This window comes from Eretmochelys imbricata, chromosome 1 (assembly GCF_965152235.1).
Source record: "Eretmochelys imbricata isolate rEreImb1 chromosome 1, rEreImb1.hap1, whole genome shotgun sequence".
NCBI lineage: Eukaryota > Metazoa > Chordata > Testudines > Cheloniidae > Eretmochelys > Eretmochelys imbricata.
Genome location: NC_135572.1, coordinates 107,877,025 through 107,891,858, shown reverse-complemented (window position 1 = coordinate 107,891,858; position 14,834 = coordinate 107,877,025).

Below are 14,834 nucleotides of genomic sequence, written 5' to 3'. Positions count from 1 at the left end.
AATGCCAGCCCTGCAGTTGCATCCCCTCTAAATCCATCCCATGATCCTCCTGGGGGTTGCCACCGCCCCATGTTGAGAAACACTGATATAGTATATAGAACAGTACAAACAAGTTATTGTCTGTATGAAATTTTAGTTTGTACTGACTTCACTAGTGCTTTTTATGTATCCTGTTTTAAAACTAGGCAAATATCTAGGTGAGTTGATGTATCCCCTGGAAGACCTCTGCATATCCCCAGGAGTACACATACCCCGACTGAGAACCACTGGCCTAGGGTGACCCCATTACCCCACAGAATTAGATCATTCAACAGCATGAAATACTGTTTAGCTCATCCAAGCTGTCTCTCCATTTGTCAATATTTCTGATACCTTAACTACTTTTCTAGTATGTGATAACAGAAAACATTCCACTCCTAGACAAGCCATATTCACCTTATCTTCTGTTCATTCAGAGTTTAAACCAGTTCCACAGATTCTTGTTTTGTTTTTCCCCAGCTTCCACATTTCCAGTGCATTTTTAAACCCTCAACTCTCTGAGCAGTATTGTATGATGACACTTTGGCCAGGTCTTGTTCTTGGCATTCTCTTTCTCAGTGTGCTGAGTGTTGATTATGGGCCTTTGGATGCTCCAGCTTGCTTCATTCAGGGTTTTTTTTTTTTTAAACCACATTTCTTTCTCTATATAAACACTTTCATTCCATTACACCACCCTTAGCAAGAGCATGTGCAGGGATCGTGCCTTGGAGTAGCATAGTGCATCCCAGGGCTCCCTGGAATGCTGAGGGTATACGCCTACTGATATAACCCTTATAAGATTGTACTCTCTCCTGTATATCCAACAGTTCCAGTGCATGGTATGGGGGTCGGGGGGGGGACTGGGAAATGCCACCTTTGGCATGTCTCATGCCCCTAGATTAGAAGAGAGCAAGTCCCTGTATTCAGGAGATCGTAAGAAATATGCCCAGACACTAAGCAGGTGATATAGGAGGAGCTATGGGTGGAGAAGGCTCCTGGTACCATCTCCCCTCCCTTGCACACTTGCTCAGCAAAGAGGCATACCCTCATCCTAAATGTATGGATTTCACTAGATTTTTTAATTTCTTAAAGTTTATTTTCTTAAACTTTAATAACCTTCCCTTTTGGGTAGCTGCCCCTATTAACAGGACACCTTCTGATACTTAGGAATCAACATAACAAGCGGTGCTATGGGTGTCAGCCCTTAAAAAAGAATAGTGAACAGAAAATGTGTCTCTCCTTATGCTCAAGAGTGCAAATATGTTGTAGGTCAAAAATTACACTCCTCCACCCAACCAAAACAACCTAGTTTTGTTGATCTTCAGGACACACTTTAATCTACCTTCCCAGGCTTTTCTGGGGAAATTGCTTTATTGGGGTATAGGGAAACTGGAAAACAGGAAGGATGACTTTCTGTATAAGAGATGGGGATGTTTATTGTGCATCTCAGTGGGGAAGAACTATGTTTGGGGGAGTGCTGGAACATTTATTGCTTTTAAACCACTGGCATATTTGTATTTATTACCAAGGGCTTGGGAGAGGTGCTGGGACAATTTGAAAGGGAGAACTAAAAATAAAATTAGGGGGCATGAGAGTGCATACATGATATATGAGCAATGACTACATAGGTTAAAGATGGATGATGAATGACAAGTAGCAAAACAGGAGCCTTGAATAAAACCAGTGGGTGAAATCAATGAGAGTTTTGCCATTGAATTGAGTGAGGCCAGAATTTCACCCAATATGTCTGTAGTTTATAAGTGAAGTTACTCGAGTCCCTCTGAAAAGGTCTGCAACAGTCCACAGCAGCAGATGACAAAAGGCTGTTCTGCACATCCTACCATTGTCTGCTTAAAAAGACCTATTCTCCTGCCAGATATAGGAATGGGAAGGTGTTCACAAACAGCTATGTGCTTCAAGGGTAACTAAATTAGGTGAAAACTCAGAAGATTGGCAGGTAACTCAGTTTTTTCTCATTAGAGGAAATTCCCCTCATTTTAAAAGCCAAATGTTCCTCCTTTTTGAATATCCAGAAGAGATGAACCAGTCCACAAATTGACAAAGAAGGTATGCTGCGAGCTGCATAATCTGAATCTCTGATCTAGACAATTAAATTTGACATAAGTGTCTATCTTCCAAGGTCGGTGTGCAGACTCAACAGGGGTTAACTGATTATATGATGAATCTGCCACTCAGCTATTTTCATTTAAAAGAAATAACCACATAATTATGCTACTTGGGAGAAGCCTCTTCGGTTTGCTTTATTGCCACAGGCTTGTGAGAGGAAAGCCGGTGCAAAGCATTTGTTTTGTTCTTGAGCAGGATGATAAATTCTGTAATACTGGTTATGGAATGTGATGAATTTGTAAAAGAGTGAGGAATGTACTGGGGACAATAAGAACCTTGAAACATTAAAACAAACTAGAGAATATCTGAGCTGTGATATGTCCAATAGCAATGTATTTACAAAAGACTGAAGAAAAGAAACTTTGTATTGGAGTCATTAAAATGGTAAAAATCTATTCCTAACACAAATTAACTTGAAAGACAATATTCTCTATAGGGACCCAGGCTTAATCTAGTTTATTTGAAGAAAAGGCAAGTTATCAGAAAATGTAAGTTGATACAGGAGAATATTAAGTCTGATGCTTTACAAAAGTAATCCCCTTCATTATTAAACTTCAAAGCTAATATAAAATGAAAAGGCAACCACAGTGAAGATGAATTCTATAATAAAAATGAAACAGGTTTTGCTAGGAATTTCTCTTCCCCTGATAACATACTGGCCAAAGAAATGCAACTCAGTTTTTAATGGAAACGAAGTCAGTCATGGGTTAACCTGGAGAAGACAATGTCGCTCCTGAGGACAGCTCAATCTGAGGGTCATACCCATTGAAAAAAAAACAAAATAGAAACGATAATAGAGCTTCTTTTATTTAGAGATCTCAGAACATCTTTTAAATATTAAGTAACCCTTGTGACAATATTGATAATGCTCATTTTACAGAAGTGTAAGTGGAAGCCAACAACACAGTTCTCTTAAAGCAACCCAGCCTTAGGCCTCCACCCACAATATGATGAGGGTTGCTGAAAATTGTATTCATCATATAAGAAAGTTCTACCAATCCAAAGGATTGGACACATTACCTCCCAGGTTAATGAATATTCCAGATTTTACCCAAATACATGGTTACAGCCAATCCTTATTAACTAAACTAAAATGTATTAAAAAAGAAAAGAGAGAGTATTGGTTAAATGATCAGATACATACAGACATCAGTACAGTTCTGAGATCAGTTTCATAGCAGAGATGGTGAGCTTTGTAGGTGCAAAGACTTCTTTCAGAATTAGTCCATAGGTTATAGTCCAATGTCCATATTCAGGGTGATCCAGATGGTACTGGAGATTTTAGTCTTACTATTTAAGCTTCCCCTGCATGAAGCATCAAGCAGATCTGAGATAAAAAGGATCACGACCCAAAGGTTTTTATATAGTTCCAGGCCTTCTCTTGACAGCTCAGAGTCTTTAGGCAAACAATAGGCAATCATGGAGACTTTGAAGTAGGCCTATTTCCTAAGCATCACCAGTAATTAGCTACAGGAATTAACATAAGGCAATTGCCTATTTTCCACCATTCGCAGATGATTTGCCATACATTTCAAAGACAGACGAATACAGTGAAATCACTATGTTTACAGTTGGTTTAAATGTTAAGACTTCTTTTTGATCTCTGAATTAACAGAATGCAGCATAGACAGGGACTGTTTGATTACATTGTTAACCTCTAACACTATATATGTAAACACACAAAAACACAAACATTATCTACCAATATGTCCCTAAAGGTTGAATCTGGGTCAATTAGCCTGAAAGCTGCTTAACCCTTTCTGGCCATGTGTCACAGACACCTATTGACTTCAGTAGGAATTTTGAAAGCTCATCACCCCTGAAAAATCATATTCTCATCTAATAATGAAGTATTATTGTTTGGATGCCAGAATGTCCAAAGGCCCTGGTCAGGATTGGAGACCGATTGTGCCAGACACTATAAAAAACACAGGTACACATGGTCCATGCCTCCAGAGTGTTTAAAAATCTATTTTTAAAAATATTTTACACTCACAAATTATTTCAGATGTTAAAAGATGATCTCCAGGTATTAAATAACATCTGTTAATTCCAGGCAAGGGTCTAGTCCTCCACTCTGACTGAGGAGTACCTCACTGCATGTATAGTCCCACTGAAAGCAATGGGTGGGATTTGCACCTAAATCAGTTAGGAGCCCAAATCCCTTTGAAAACCAGTGGTACTTGTTCTTATAAATCAGGTAGGTGCTTTTGAAAATCCCACCTTATGGCAATATTTGTGAAGTAAGGTGCTCCTTACTGAATCTGGCCTGCTGTGTTTAATACAATTCTTTCTGCTTTCTTTCCGCCATCCTGTGTTCTCAGCTATTCTTCCCTACCTCCAGTGTCTTCTACCTTCTTCCTCAACATTTCCTAGCCAGATCTGGTCTGACCTGCATGCCCATCCATCACCGCCAACTCTACTTCTGTGGTGGTCTCTTCAGGTCTTTTTCAGAAATGGTCTCAGATTCCTGCCATGGAAATAATGTTCTAGTTCATTAGTAAAAGGTCTGTTGTATTACTGCAGATTGTTTGCACTGACTAAAATAAAACTCTATTTACAAGTTTCTATGAGATGCATTCTAGATTAAATTTTATCTCAGATACTTAAATAACCAAGGCCCTTTTAAAAGTTCTAATAATAAATCTTGAATTTGGCAGATTACTTTGATCAGTATTTTCTCTCTCTTTGCTGCCTGACAAAGGCAGCTTTCCCCAGGGTTATAGATGGAAGGAAATTACTTTAGCCTTTGGTGAGGAATCCAAATTGTTGCACATTGCAAATTGTTACCTTGAAGATTAAATTACAACAAAATACATTATGTTTCTGGACCTTGTTTCAATTTTTCTACTGAGACACTTATTTTTGGAGGGCTTTCTGACAAGGTTCCGCCATTGGAGGTCATTGATATTGTCATAAATATAAAGGGAAAGGTAAACCCCTTTAAAATCCCTCCTGGCCAGAGGAAAATACCTTTCACCTGTAAAGGGTTAAGAAGCTAGGATAACCTCACTGGCACCTGACCAAAATGACCAATGAGGAGACAAGATACTTTCAAAGCGGGCGGGCGGGTGGGGGGGGAGAGGAAAGAAACAAAGGCTCTCTCTCTCTGTGTGATGCTTTTGCCAGGAACAGAAAAGGAATGGAGTCTTAGAACTTAGTAAGTAATCTAACTAGATATGCATTAGATTCTGTTTTGTTTAAATGGCTGATAAAATAAGCTGTGCTGAATGGAATGTATATTCCTGTTTTTGTGTCTTACGGTTTTGCCTAGACGGATTCTCTATGTTTTGAATCTGATTACCCTGTAAGGTATTTATCATCCTGATTTTACAGAGGTGATTCTTTTACTTTTTTTTCAATTAAAATTCTTCTTTTAAGAACCTGATTGCTTTTTCATTGTTCTTAAGATCCAAGGGCTTGGGCCTGTGTTCACCTATGCAAATTGATGAGGATTTTTATCAAGCCTTCCCCAGGAAAGGGGGTGTAAGGTTTGGGGAGGATTTTGGGGGGAAAGACGTTTCCAGGCAGGCTCTTTCCCTGTTATATATTTGTTAGATGCTTGGTGGTGGCAGCAATAAAGTCCAAGGGCAAAAGGTAAAATAGTTTGTACCTTGGGGAAGTTTTAACCTAAGCTGGTAAAAATAAGCTTTAGTGGGTTTTCATGCAGGTCCCCACATCTGTACCCTAGAGTTCAGAGTTGGGAAGGAACCTTGACAGGTATCTTGTAGGAACGGAATCATAGAGGCAGCCAAAATCCATGGGTGGCTGGATGTAGTGGAATCAAACTGCTATTTGAAATCTCTCTGAGGAGATTCTCACTGGTTTAGCTGCTACCTAATGAAGTCTTCAACAATTTCAGATAGAGAGAGGCCTAAAGATCTGTGAATTTCTCTGGACTAAAGCAAAAACTCTGAAATTAACCTTTCTTACCATGTTTGGCTCCCCTAAATATTAACTCTTGCTGGGACAATAAATTTAAGGGTGTATTTTGGTTTCAAATATTCAAAGGCAAAGGTGAAATTTTCAAAAGTGCTGAGGTGACTTAGCAGCCTAAGTCCTATTTTCATAAATGCCTTGGGCACTTAGGGCCAGATCCACAAAGACAATGAAGCACCTAACTGCCTCTTTAGTTGCTTAAATCCACCATTTAGGCACCACTGATATTCTCAAAACAACTGCTCAACTGCCACTTTACCTCACAAGCTCTTAAATCCCCATAGCACTTAAGTTTCCACCTGTCAGCACTAACAAAGCCACCTAAGTGCTGACAATAATGAGATGCTCAGAGTAAGAGCTCACTCAAGCTGAAACCCCAGCAGCTCTGGAACAGGATTCTTAAGTTAATTGAGAGACACGGCTATTGCCGGCAGCCCTGATCCTGTAGGCAGGCTCAGCATACACCTAACACCTGATATCTGTAAAAAAGACTCAGGGATAAGCAGTCTGGAAATTCATGTGAGTCTCTTCTAGTGATTAAAACACACACCTAGCATGTAGGAAACTTAAGTTCAAGTCCCTACTCTGCCTCATTTGGAGTAGGGACTTGAGTCCAGATTGCTCACATCCCACGTGAGTAACATCGGATTATTCTGGGGTGTCTGCCTTTTTCTCACTCTGATTTTTCACGAGAAAGGTCTGGGTTTTAGCTGCCAGGGCATGGGCTACTTAATTGGCTGACTTCAAAAGAGGATTCACAGCTGAGAATCAGCTATCTCGGGCCCATCAGACAAGTGCCTCAAGCCCAGATCCATAGGAGTTCAATGCCTCAATACCTTTAAAGAGCTGGGCTGAAGCCCCACCCATCTCTTAAGCATTTCCTACTGGATAGCACAGGCGCTCCATGCTTAGTGTGCTGGATTCTGAGGATCCCTTCTGTAGATGCCTCTCTCCCTATACAGTGAGCAGAGAGCATGGGTGCCTAGCTTGGGGCTGAAGATTTCACTGGGTGGCAGGGTGCCTGGGCATTGCAATGCTTAAGTACCTTTGAGGATCTGGTCCTTTGGAGCCTAAGTCCAATTGACTTTCAATAGGACTTAGGATCCTAAGTAACTTATAAGGTTTTGAAACATTTACCCAATGCCTATTACAGGGATCGGCAACCTTTGGCACGCGGCCCACCCAGGGTAAGGCCAGGTGGGTTTGTTTATCTGCCATGTCCGCAGGTTTGGCCGATCGCGGCTCCCACTGGCTGCGGTTTGCCTCTCCAGGCCAATGGGGGCTTTGGGAAGCGGCGGCCAGCACATCCCTCACCCCACAGCCCCCATTGACCTGGAGAGGTGAACCACGGCCAGTATCCTTTCCTATAGAAGAGCCTACAGAAAGGCAAACTGTGCACCTTTCACTGCTGTGCTCGTGGCAGAATACTGCAAGCCCATAAAAGAGGCATAGGCCCTCTAACTGTGCAGATATCTGGAGATCCATGGTGAGCTCCCACTGATCTCATTGTCATCTCCACATGGAAGGCCCAAGCCTCCATATTGCTTCAAAAATACCCAGCCTCCTTAGAAATCACAACCCTTTGGGCTTTGCTTATGATCCACTCTCTTGGGGGAGGAGGGTTGAAATAATGCTGAGGGTGTCAGCATTCACTCTTTTGGGACTTCCAGTGCAAACTAGGGGCTTGCAGAGTGAAATTGCCAGAAAGAAAAGTTGTCAGTAGCTCAGGCTGCCTTTTCCAGAGGCCAACTCCTACCCAAAATGTGCAGCTCCTTCATCACACTGGATAAAGTAGAAGGGCATGGACATCTGCATGGTTCAGATAAGGAAACTATGCTGCTTCTGGCTTGGTCCTACTCCTCTTATTTTAGCACTTGCTGTATATCTGATTGGCTGAGATTTGTGATACTTTTATTTCCTTTGTGTGATGGGTTCGGTCACAGAGACCCCCTTTGGGACTGTCACCTGACGTGCTGAAACTACCTCTGATCCCCTTTCCCCTGGCAGCTTGGGACTGCAGAAACCTGTCTTGTTGAGCACGCTAGGTGACACGCTAGGTGCTGCAAACACAGATCAAGGTCTAAACCACGTCCCCAGAGCTGCAGTCTTTAACTGAAAACCACTAAGCAGGTACTCCTGTCTCCAGTACCCAGACATCCAGCTCCCAATGGGATCCAAACCCCAAATAAATCCATTTTACTCTCTATAAAGCTTATACAGGGTAAACTCATAAAATGTCCACCCTCTATCACACTGATAGAGAGATATGCACAACTGTTTGCTCCCCCCGGTATTAATCACTTAGTCTGGGTTCAATAATAAACAAAAGTGATTTTATTAAGAATAAAAAATAGGATTTAAGTGGTTTCAAGTAATAACAGACAGAACGAAGTAAGTCACCAAGTAAAGTAAAGCAAAAACACGCAAGTCTAAACCTAATACATTAAGAAACTGAATATAGGTAAATCTTACCCTCAGAGATGTTCCAATAAGCTTCTTTCACAAACTAAAAAGAAAAGGAGGACTTGTGGCACCTTAGAGACTAACCAATTTATTTGAGCATAAGCTTTCATGAGCTACAGCTCACTTCATCGGATCACAAACTAGACTCCTTTTTAGTCTGGGGCCAATCCTTTCCCCTGGTACAGTTCTTGTTAGTTCTGGCAGGCTTCTTAGGTGAAAAGCGGGGGATTCCAGATGACTGGGACCCCTTTGTTCTGTTCCACCCCCTTTTATAGCTTTGGCACAAGGCAGGAATCCTTTGTCTCTCTCTGGGTTCCCCCCATCCTTCTAAATGGGAAAGCATCATGTTAAAAATTGATTCCAGTATCATGTGACATGTTCACATGTCCTGTGAGATTTCATTCCCCACTGGCTGGCACACAGGTATACAGGAATGCTTACAAGTAAACAGAGACATCTACAACCAATTGTCCTAGTTAATGGGGGCCATCAAGATTCCAAACCACCATTAATGGCCCACACTTTGCATAACTACAATAGGACCTCAGAATTATATTGGTTTCAGAGCAGCAACCGTGTTAGTCTGTATCCGCAAAAAGAATTATATTGCATATTTGTAATTTCAGATACAAGAATGATACATTCATACAAATAGGATGGAACACACTCAGTAGATTATATACGCTTTGTAATGATACTTTACAAGAGACCTTACTCATAAAGCATATTCCAGTTACATAATATTTACACTTATAGCATATTTCCATAAACATATGAAGTGCAACATCACACTTTGCACCTAAGAAGAATGGGACTCATACTGCTCAAGAAGTACAAATAAAGAGAAATGTAGAGAAAAAGTGAATGGTATAGAATACCGAGGAAAAATAGAGACCCTGTTGTGCCTTGAAGGCTTGCCTAGTAATTTACAGTAATTGAGAAAGCTACAGAAATTGATTTCCTTGTGTAAATTGCTGTGCTCATAAATGTTTCCTCCTTTCTGTTGGGAAAACAGTGCATAAAAGCAGTCTGCAAGAGCCATTCAGCTGCATGAGAAGGAGGGTATTGTTCTTAGAACAATTGATGGAGTCGCTTTAAATCTAGCGACTGCCCCTACCAACTGCATGTTACTGTGACTCCCAGGATATATCATAATCTGATTAAGGACCTATACCAGGACATCCTGGGATGAATAAACTTCAGGAGTCACAGTACGATGCAGTAGATATGGACAGTGTATGGATTTAGAGGAAACCCATCAATTAATAAAACATTAGCATTCTATAAACGGTACCTGGATTCAGATGTTGATGTTAAGGAAGTTAGCTGGGTTTCAGGAAACATCAATGAACATTGCTGACCCTGAGGAAAAGTGTGGCTCACCCACAGAACAAGGGATCTCGGACATTTCATAGTGTGGAGCACACTTTACAAGAGAAATTATTTTGTGTGATATCCTCCCTCCCATTGACAACTGCCTGGGCTACTTTCCTTCCAACTTGAAATCAGAGCATCCCAGTGGCAACTACAATTGCTTAGGTGTTCTGACCTGTTTGGGGAAAAAAATATCACACACTCTGTTTCTCTCTTAATTTCAGCTGAAAATGAGGGACAGTCCACCCTATGTAACCAGCTACCTCTCTGCAACCCACCACCAGCAGTCTAAGGGCCCTGGGCCACAATGTGTGAAGCTCTGATGTAAAAAGCACACCATGGCACTGGCTAGCCTAGGAAAATGAGGTGTTCAGCAAATGTGTTGGCTAACATGTTTAATTAACACATTTTTACACTCTGAGCACCAAATATAGACACAAGCAAAAGTTTTTACAAATGGATTAGCTGATCCCAGTCATCACGACAGTACTACCAGCTAACACGTTTATAACACCGCTCTGTGTACATTAGGTGCTCAGTGGTGCTTAAAAAGAGGTGTTAATTAACTTGTGTTAGCTAACATGTGCTTGTCTAGACATGAACTTTAAGTGCCAAACCCTGCAAACATGTAAACACATGTAACTTTACTCAAGTGACCAGTGGCACTGAAATCAAAATCTGACTTGAATTAAGTTTGTGAAGCTTTTAAAAAAATCTTAAATATATCCTTTTTCCACTCTTTATTTCCCCTGCACCTTCAGTTCTAGTCACTTTTCTTTAGCTTATGTTGCATTGCCTACATGCCTCGTGTCCAATATTTCACTGACCTTCTTATAATGCCTGTGAAAAATTGGGTTAATATGTCAATCATTCCTATTGGATATAAAGTAGAATTCACATTGAGGGAATTATGATGCCGGTCTCTTTACCCTGAGAAGCAGGGTAAAGCCCAGAGGGATAGATGGAGTATGGTTTTGTAGTTTGGGCAATGTACAGGAACCCTGAAGACCAGGGTCCAGTTGCTGCCACTGCCACAAACTTCCTTGGACAACGCATTGTTGCTTTGTGCCTGAATTGTTCATGTGGGATTGTAAACTCTCAGGGGAAGGACTGTGCCTTGCTGCGCCTATGTACAGTGCCTAGCACGGTCAGCTGGGGCCTCTAGATCCTAATGTAACATCTCCAACAAGCATTACTCAGGCTGACACCTCCAGTCAGGGTAATGATTGTGTGAAAGCACCATCATTAGGCTAGAACAAAGAGCAAGTGGGAGTGCAAGTGATTATATGCAAATAAGATATAAAGGTGACAAATATTTTGAGTCTATAGCATCCAAAGAATTTTTTCAGCTTTTAAATAATGCGGAAAAAAACAGGAACTGAAATCGTTTATCCAACCCAGCAATTATTATTGAGAATGAAATTGGAATGTGACATATCATGAGAGACTGTCATCTCTTCCTTGGGGGGCACAGCAGGGTAAATGAAGACAGACCTGAAATATATGTGAAGACCCTAGGGAGGCAAGATGACACAAGACACCTGAAGCCACAGGCTGTGTTTCTGACATGCTACCTGACAAAGCATCAAAAATGGGAAGGGATATGATGGAAGAGAGTAGATATATAGATTATATACATTATATAGATATGTAAGATATTTCTCGATCCTAAAATGGCTGTGAGTCTATGGGTGCCAGGAAAAGCCTCATGATCACGAGTGAGAAACAAATGTCAGATTGTCATCATCATTTCAAACCTAGAACCTAGGTGCTTTCCTGCTCCAACCTTATGCATTACATCTGGTTTGTGTCCAGTTCATGTCAGTAATTGTCACTTGTTTCTTATTCAGTATCAACCTGCTGTATAAGGAAGCTATCTATGAATACATTTCCTTTCTTAAAGCTGCCACTAATGTTTTCCTACTCAATCTTTGGGCACTTAGAATTTCTGTAATTGCTCTGCTAGCCCTCTTTATTGGCACAGATCTGTCTGAAAACACCTCCTTCTGTCTTGGATGGTCTGTAATAACGGACAATCAAAGATCACCCTATTATTTTTACTTGAAACCAAATAGTGTTTACTGAATCAGTTAATACATATTTTTATTCACTGTTTTATCCATTTCACTCCTCTTGCAGATTTTATATTTGGCTTTCCCGTTTGTAAACCTTTCCTTGCCTCATCTCATTTAATCTCGCAGCCAATGTCTCGATTTAAGCAATTTATTCCAATTAGATCACACTTCTCATTCCACACTTGTGTCTAATTAAAGAATTGTGTTACTCGTATGCCTGGCATTTGTGTATAACACAATAGCCTTTTTGGGTTTCTCTGCCTCCCCTCCTACCCCTACCCACCCCTCTGGTACTTGCCACCTCCCCTTCCTTTCATCATGAAGCAACTGGTAATAATAAAACATTTGGTAGTAATAAAACTAACTTCATGTCTGGGAAGCTCCCCAAAAAAGAAAAAAACGCAACACTGTGCCTTTTCTGTTACTTGTTGCCGCAGTAGTCACTAAGTGTCTGCAGGGGGTTAATATGCTCTGCTTCCTGCATTATCGGGGGTGGGTGGGTGAGAAGAACTGGAGCAGGAAGGCAAACGTTGTCATTCTGCACATTTCTATGTCACCAGCAGTGTATCTCAGTGGTCTAGTTTTAATCTAATTGTTCTATAAATAAATAATCAAAATATAGACAATATTCATCTTCTCCGAAAAGGCAAATATGTGAGCAGATTAAACCATTATATGTTGGGCTATAGTATCTGAGAATTTGACAGTAGTATTGTAGGGATGTGGCTTGCATTGCACTTGTTTGGCTGTAAGAGCCTGTTTGAAGGCTTTTTAATTCTAGTGTGAAAATTCATGACAGAAAGTAATTGACAGCCTGGAAAGCCCCAAAGAAATGTGTTAGTTGTAGATATGCAAATAATACCCCTTATAACATTCAATAGGAGAGGAATCTGCTTTCTTTTCTCCTCTAATTTAAAAAAAATATTTGGGGGGAGACCAGGGAAGGGAATAGGGTGACTAGATGTCCCAATTTTATAGGGACAGTCCCGATATTTGGAGCTTCGTCTTGTATAGGCTCCAATTACCTCCCCACTCCCGTCCCAATTTTTCACACTTGCTGTCTGGTCACCCTAGAAGGGAAGGTTCAGAGGACTGATAAGAAGATGCAGATACTTTCACTTTTGGCCCAAGCCCACTGACTTGCTGCTTCCTGGCTTTATGCCAAATGAAATGGTGGGCTCAGAATTGTTCTTTGTGGACATGTGGCCACATCACATAATGGCTGCCATAACTGGACTCATTGGCAATCTGCATAGAGAGACCAAAGACTAAACAAGCATAGACAATTGGTTTCTCTCTCTCTCACCTCTGAGCTGTTAATTTCTGGTGGGGCAGGAGGTGGATTTCTTACTTCCCAACCCCAGTTACACTCCCTGTGCGAGGTCAGTTATCATTACAATTATTTGTATTGCAGTAGTAGGCTTGCCAACTTTTTAGTCACACAAAACCACACGCCCTAGCCCCACTCCTACCCGAGGCCCCATCCCCCACTCACTACATTCCTCCTCCCTCGGTGGCTCACTCTCCCCCACCCTCACTCACTTTCACTGGGCTGGGGCAGGGAGTTGGGGTGCGGGACAGGGTGAGGGATCCGGCTTGGGATGTGGGCTCTGGGGTGGGGCTGGGGATGAGGGGTTTGAGGTGCAGGAGGGAGCTGGGACTGAGGGATTGAGAGTGTGGGATGGGGTGAGGGCTCTTGGTGCTGGCTCTGGAGTGGGGCCAGGGATGAGGGGTTTGGGGTGGAGGAAGGAGCTCCAGGCTGGGGGGTGGGGCTGAGGGATTTGGAGTGTGGGAGGGGGCTGCAGGTTGAGGCAGGGGGTTGGGGAGTAGGAGGGGGTGAGGGCTCTGGGGTGAAGCTGGGGATGAGTGATTCAGAGTGTGGGAGGGGGCTCTGGGCTGGGGTAGAGGGTTGGGATGCAGGAGGGGTGAGGGCTCTGGGCTGGGGATGGGGATGAGGGGTTTGGGGTGCAGGAGGGTGCTCTGGGTTTGGGGGGGCTCAGGTCTGGGGCAGAGGGTGGGGGCTAGAGGTTGGGGCGTGGGCTTACCTTTGGCAGATCCTGGTCAGTGGCGCAACAGGGGCACTAAGGGAGTCTGCCTGCTTGTCCTGGCACTGCGCTGCGCACACCCCGGAAGCAGCCAGCAGGTCCAGGTCCTAGGCAGGGGGCCAGGAGGCTCCACATGCCACACTCGCCCACAGATTCCTGGCCCATGGGAGTGCAGAGCCGGTGCTTGGGGCAGGGGCAGCGCGCAGAACCATGTCCCTCCTGCCCCCCTGCCACTGAGGAGCCGGACTTGCTGGCTGCTTCCGGGGCACAGCGCGGTGCCGGCCAGGACAGGTAGGGACTAGCCTGCCTTAGCGCCACAGCACTGCCGACTGGTCACCCTATGCAGTAGAGCCTGAGGACCAAAACACGGATGGACAGATTCAAAGATTCCAAGGCCAGAAAAGAACCACCGTAATCATCTCGTCTTTCCTCCAGTATAACACAGGCCTTAGAACTTTCCTAAAATAATTCGTAGAGTATATCTTTTAGAAAAAAACATCCCATCTTGATCTAAAAATTGTCAGTGATGAAGAAGCCACTACAATCCTTGGTAAATTGTTCCAATGGTTCATTACTCTCACTGTTAAAATGTATTTATGCCTAACTTCCAGACATTGTATCATGTTACACCTTTCTCTGCTAAATTGAAGAGCCATTATCAAAATTTGTTCCCCATGTAGATACTTATATTCTGTAACCAAGTCACCCTTTAATCTTCTCTGTTAAAATAAACAGATTGAGGTCCTTGAGTCTATCATTATAAGGCATGTTTTCTAATCCTTTAATGATTATC